This window comes from Cricetulus griseus, chromosome 7 (genome assembly GCF_003668045.3).
Source record: "Cricetulus griseus strain 17A/GY chromosome 7, alternate assembly CriGri-PICRH-1.0, whole genome shotgun sequence".
NCBI classification, from domain to species: domain Eukaryota; kingdom Metazoa; phylum Chordata; class Mammalia; order Rodentia; family Cricetidae; genus Cricetulus; species Cricetulus griseus.
In genome coordinates this window covers 115,765,152-115,771,875 of record NC_048600.1, presented here as the reverse complement: position 1 = coordinate 115,771,875, position 6,724 = coordinate 115,765,152, and positions in this window count along the sequence as shown.

Below are 6,724 nucleotides of genomic sequence, written 5' to 3'. Positions count from 1 at the left end.
ATCCCTAAATGATTATCTGATGGGGAAGGTCCTTCTGTGTATGTTTACCCTATTGGTTGTTGAATAAAGCACTGTTCGGCCAATGAGGCAGAAAGATAGGTGGGACTAGGAGTTGAGGAGGAGTCTGGGAAATGTAGTAAAAAGAAGTCTTGTGATCCAGGCAGGAAGTGACATAGCAGGCGGACTCAGAATATAAGCAGGTACAAGCAGGAAATCACTCTCTTTCTCTTCTTCTTGCTCTCTTCTCTGGAGCTGCCATGTGAGCCCGACAAGAGAGGACGAATGCCACAGGCATCCTTGATCAGATAAGTCTTTATAAAATATATAGATTGAGAAATCCTAATCATTGGCCACCAGAATCGTACCTAATATAAGTCTCTGTAAGTTATTTGGGGCCCTAACGTGATGGCAGAACTCAAGCGGCTGGCAGTAAGACTTATCGTTACAATTATCACTTAAAATTTTATGACCTGCCAGGTGGTGGTGTTGTACGCCTTTTATCCCAGCACTCCAGAGGCAGAGGCAGGCAGATCTCTGTGAGTTCAAGACCAGCCTGGTCTACAAGAGCTAGTTTCAGGACAGCCTCCAAAGACACAGAGAAACCCTGTCTTGAAAAACAAACAAACAAACAAACAAAAATTTATGACCTCCACCTCATTACTTAGATAAGACCAGAGGATTTGCTGCCCAAAGAACAGAAGTAGCACTACTGATGGGGTCTCTCTAGCAGAGAGAGCTGAGGTTTGTTCCTGGAGCTGAGACCCATATTAAAAAGCCTGGGGGCTTGCCTCTCATGACATCACTGCTATGTAGATAAAAATGGCGGACTATATTAGGTGTTCATCATTGTTTCTGATGCTATTACCTTTAAAAGAAGTCAGATGTTTAGAAGTCAGATGTTTAATAGTAGAGTAGTAAGAACCATTCCATCGTACATCATAAGGCAACTGGGTCTGGGGGCTTAGGTTCATCATCCCAGAAATTCAACAAGTGGAGGCAAGAAGATTGCATATCCACAGCCAGACTGGATTACAGTGAGTTCAAAGCCAGCCTGAGACCCTATCTCAAAAACAAACAAACAAACAAAAAAAACAAAAAACAAAAAACAGGCCTGATGAGATATCTTAGTAATAGAACACTTACTTATCTGGTATGCATGAGGCCTTGGGTTCAATTCCCAGAACTACCATCAGCCAATCATAGGACAGTACATAGGAAGGAACCCAGCCTTTCAGAAAGCCAAATAAAGATGTCTGTGTTCCTACGTGACTGTTAATATTACAGGCATCTTAGTGCGTCTCCTATTACAGGGCTGTCTTGCATCTAAATGCCTTGACAGTGACAGCCTCAAATGTGCAAAGCCTGGGGTAGACAATCAGTCTATACCATGAAAATAAAAATGTTAAGTAACTAGAATATTTACATTGGCCTTTGTACTCTGTAAATAGTACTACATAGGAAGTCAAATCTTTATCAGGGCTCATTGAATGTATATCAAAATAATATAATGACTCTATCTAAGACAGTCTCGAGAATGTATTTCTGGAAAAGCTAGTGAGAGTGGGAATCTATACATCTCAGGGGTGTATATATTCTTTGCTCTGTTAGGCTGGGACTCTCGAATTCAGTTAAGTGGCCTGCTCAGTGGTTCCTAAGGATCTTTTATGTCTGCCTCCCCAGTGCAGAGATTACAAGTGAATGCCTATTGCGTGACCCAAAAGACAATCTGGGCTGTGCCTAGCAGGCTTGTAGGGAGCCTCGGGAAGCCAGAATAGGCCGTGGATTTTTAGGCGCCACTTATTGCCTGACCCAAAAGACAATCCGTAATCTGTAAGGTCGAGATATCTTTATTGAGATAAATACCAGCCAAACGCAAGCCAGAGCGTGCCAGGGGCAGCCGAGCAGCCAGGCCAGAGGGAAGGGGCAGGAAAAGGGGCTTCCAAGTGCTTGCAGTTCCTTAAGAGCCCATGCCGCCTCTGTGAGTTCGAGGCCAGCCTGGTCTCCAGAGCGGCTGCCAGGATAGGCCCCAAAGCTACACAGAGAAACCGTGTCTGGGGGAAAAAAAAAAAAAAAAGAAGAGAGAGAGCCCATGCCGCGTCATACTGACCTCACCTTGACCACGCCTTGACAGGCGTGGCTTACTGTCCCCTACAAATGCCACTATACCCAGCTTTTTCTGTGAGTGCTGGGGATTGAACTCAGGTCCTCATGCTTGCAGCACAAACAATTTATGCACTGATCCATCTCTCAGTCCATCTTTTGCTTCTACACTGCTGAACAACCGGCACCCTGATTTGGTGCCCATCTCATTTTGTACCCCTCTTGCTCTTTAGTACAAGGAATTGGACAGCAATGTACATTTCTTTAATTTCCAAATGTGGGTGTGAGAATGGGACAGGAATGTGCTGTATTGATATTCAGCCTTCAGTCGGTACACAAATTTATTAACAGAAATAAGAGTCTTCATTTAATGGCTTTCCTCACTGAGGTCCTATGTCCCTAGGAGTCACATTAGACCCAGACAACCTAGTGGAAACTAAAGGTGCTAGAAAGCTCTGTCCAGTAGCCCCTGGGTTTTCCTCTGGTAGGTCTGTTTCATTCTAGGCAGGTTATGGCACCATCAGTATGGCTGTGGGAGCTCATTAGCTTTTCTCCCCCGATGGCTCCTAGAGCCCTACCTTGAGGTCTTGGGACAGTAGCTAGCATAGTTTGAGCACTATGATGGGTCCCTTCTCATGTGCTTGTTAACACCACTTCTGCTCCCCTTCTGCTCCCTTTGTTTCACTAAAGGGTGGAGGAGGTTATCTATCTATCTTCTATCTATCTATCTATCTATCTATCTATCTATCTATGTATCTATCTTCCTTCCTTTCTCTCTTCCCTTCCTTCCTTCCTTCCTTCCTTTCTTTCTTTCTTTCTTTCTTTTTCCTTCTTTCTTCTTTTCTTTCTCTCTTTCTAAGACAGGTTTTCTCTATATGGCCCTGGCTGTCTTGGAACTCACTCTGTAAACCAGGCTGGCCTTGAATTTAGAGCTTTGCCCGCTTTTGTCTCCCAAATGCTGGGATTGAAGGTGTGCACCACCACCACCTGGCTTGCTTATTTATTTGTTTATTTATTTTGTTGTTATTATTGGTGTCCCATGTAGCCCTGGCTATCCAGGAACTCACTCACAGAGATCCACCTGCCTTTGCCTCTCAGCGCTGGAATTAAAGGTGTGCACCACCACATTCTGCTGTGGAATAACCCTTTTGTACACTGTAAATATGCATTGCTTTCATTGTTAATAAAAAGATGCTTGGCCAATAGCTGGGCAGGAAGAGATGGTGCAAGACATCTTGAGACAGAGAATGTTGGGATAAAGAAGGGAGGAGTCAGTGGAGACACCAGCCAGCCAGCAAGCAGGTTGTGTAAAAAACAGGTAACAATCCATGAGTCATGTAGCAAAGCATAAATAGAAATAGGGGTTAATTTAAGTGTAAGAGTTAGCTTGTAACAAGCCTGAGCTATCGGCCAAGCATTTATAATTCATATTCAGCCTCTGAGTTGGTTATTTAGGGCCAGGTAGTCGGGTTAGGAAAACATCCAATTACAACATCTAGCTTGGTTTTGTTTTGTTTTGTTTTTAGCTTTAATTTTTATTTTATTTTTTAAAATTTTGGTCCTTTTGAGACAAGTTCTTATAGAGTTTCATCAGGTTGATGAAAACTTGTTCTGTAGACAAAGATGGCCATGGACTGATTCTTCTGCCTCCAGCTCTCAAACACTGAAATGACAGCTGCTCGTTGTCACAATGACAGCTTCTCATTTATGAGAACACCCACTGATAACGTAGCCATACTGTGATGCAGCAATCTCCTCTAAGATGAAGAAGACAGACCTACTGAATTAGAGGGCAGATACAGAATGGTCTAAAGAAGTGGAACTTTCCATCCTGCAAGGAGACACTCAAGTTCAGGAAGTTAACAACACAAAGGCTTGAGGAAGTCCCTGAAACTGAACAGATATACTAGGCCTCTCCTTCCCTGAGCATATATAGACAATAAGGGTTTCTGGGAGATACTCTGAGGCTAAACAGGCTGCCTAGAACATTCCCAAACCAGCTAAGCTGCCTGAAAGAAACTCTCCAACCTGTAGAGCTGCCAGCAAGTTGTGTAGTACTGTCCAGGTTTCTAACTGTTGTGAGCCATCATCCATACTGACAGGCCTTTGTCAATGCAACTGTCTTTGAGCCATTTCTGCCCTTGTAAATAATCCCAATAGGTCAGGCAGTGGTGGTGCATGCCTTTAATTCCAGCACTCACAGAGGCAAGTGAATCTCTGTGAGTTTGAGGCCAGCTTGATCTACAGCTTGTGTTCCAGGACAGGCTACAAAGCCACAGAGAAACTGCGTCTCAGAAAACAAAACAAAAACAAAAACAAATTTAGATCCAGTGGCAAAGCCACTGAGGTCTGGGATAGGAAGCCCAGATCCAGTTTGTGTTTCCACGTTTTTTTCCTTTACCCAGCCCCATTTTCTGTTATCTTTCTCTTCAATAAACTCAATTACAGATATAAAATTAATGAATGAATTAAGATAAAGAGCCCTAGAATCCACCCTATGCATAGAAAGAAAGAATAGGGAAGAAATTCTTTTTTTAAAAAAAGATTTATTTATTTATTATGTATACAGCATTCTGCTTCCATGTGTATCTGCACACTAGAAGAGGGCACCAGGTTTCATAATGGATGCTTGGGAGCCACCAAGTGGTTGCTGGGAATTGAACTCAGGATCTCTGGAAGAGCAGTCAGTTATCTTAACCTCTGAGCCATCTCTCCAGCCCGGGAAGAAACACAAGGGATTAAGACAATACACTTAGACAACCATGGGAGTAGGTCATGTGCATTTTCAAGCCAGATAGATCCTGGTGCCAGAAAAGTTCTAGAAGGTTCCCACAGGGCCAATACATGCCAGGCCTTTGTTGGGAACTCCAGGTTGATCTCCCCCTGCCTCTCAGAAATGAGGTTCCCAAAGCTGGCAGTTTTTGTGACAGATTCCCACTCCAGAAGTGAGTGTCCCAGAGGTCATGCAGGGGAGGGGGAGGTCATGCAGGAAGAGGCAGGGGCTTTGCTGACAATCCTTGTCTTTGGGATCAAACATCCCTACCTTACTTACAATGGATACCAGCAGACAGAAGGTCAACCCTCCTGAACCCCTCCCCTGCTGATTAATAACTTTCCTACACACAAGGATCAGGCTACACGACATTTAGGCCATCAAATCTGTTACCAAAATTTGCCACATACTGGATCCATTTTCCTTCTCAGGAGTGTGGAACCAATGATAACCCTCGGCCAAATGAAGACTAAAAGGGAGTTTTGTTCTTACATAGAAGTGAGAGACAACAGCCTCCAAAGCCACAGAGAAACCCTGTCTTGGGCGGGGGAGGGAGTAAGAAACAAACTTGCAAATTAATTTCTGTATCTTTGGTGGGAGGCCCTAGATGTAAGGTAATGAAGGAAGGGCTGAGCTAATGGGTGGGAGAAACCTTCATGAATTTTCTGGACTGAATGGAGATTTTCATCCCTGGTGACCTTGGCAATCAGAAGGGGCATCTAATTCCCATGGAAATGAAGTTAAGGATGGTTATGGGTTGCCACGTGGATGCTGAGAATTGAACCCAGATCCTCTACAAGAGCAGCCAACACTCTTAACAACTGAACCATCGCTCTAGCCCCCGTTACATTTCTTTCTAGCCATAACTGTGGCAACTGTCAGCTGTCATGGCACTGGGCGGACCGGGAAGAATGGGACTTGAACACAAGGCCTGGAGTCCTCATTTTTGAACCTGGGTCCTCTGGAAGAGCAACCAGACTCTTAATTGCTGAGCTGTCTTTCCAGCCCCTTTGCCAAGCTCTTTTTGTTTGGTTGGTTTGGTTTGGTTTTTCGAGACAGGGTTTCTCTGTATTGCTTTGGAGGTTGTCCTGGAACTCACTCTATGGACCAGACTGGCCTTGAACTCACAGAGATCGCCTGCTTCTGCCTCCTGAGTGCTGGGACAAAAGGCATGTGCCACCAATGCCTGGCTTTTGCCAGTCTCTTGAAAGAACATCTTTGGGAAAAGCAGTTCTTAGAGTTTTGTTTCCAACCAAACCAAATATTCTGTATGTGTTACTCTAGTCTATCACTCTTCACATTCTATTGTTCCAGTTGACTGGATCCTGATTTGTATTTATGTTTCAAATTAGTGACTTTTAGGTAAAAAAAAAGAAACCTCAGGTAGGGCAGACCAGATGTCTCAGCAGGTAAAGATGCTTGCTGCCAAGCCTGAGGACCTGAGTTTGATCCACATTAGGAGGAGTTAGCTGGAAAGTTGTCTTCTGACTTCTCAGGTCCACTGTGGGATGGCATGCTGTGCAAACAGATACACAGACACACACATAGACACAGACACACACAGATACACACACAGATACACACACAGACACACACAGACACACACAGACACACACACAGACACACACACACACACACACAGAGAGACACATATACACACAAATGCAACAAAAATAAATAAACCCAAAGTTTAAAAAAAGAGTGATTGGCTCTTTCTCTGTTGCTTGTTTTGGCACAGGGTTTCACTATGTAGCCTGGTGGCTCTTTCTCTGTTGCTTGTTTTGGCACAGGGTTTCACTATGTAGCCTTTGCCTGGCCTGGAACTCACTGAGCTGCTTTGGTGACCCAGTA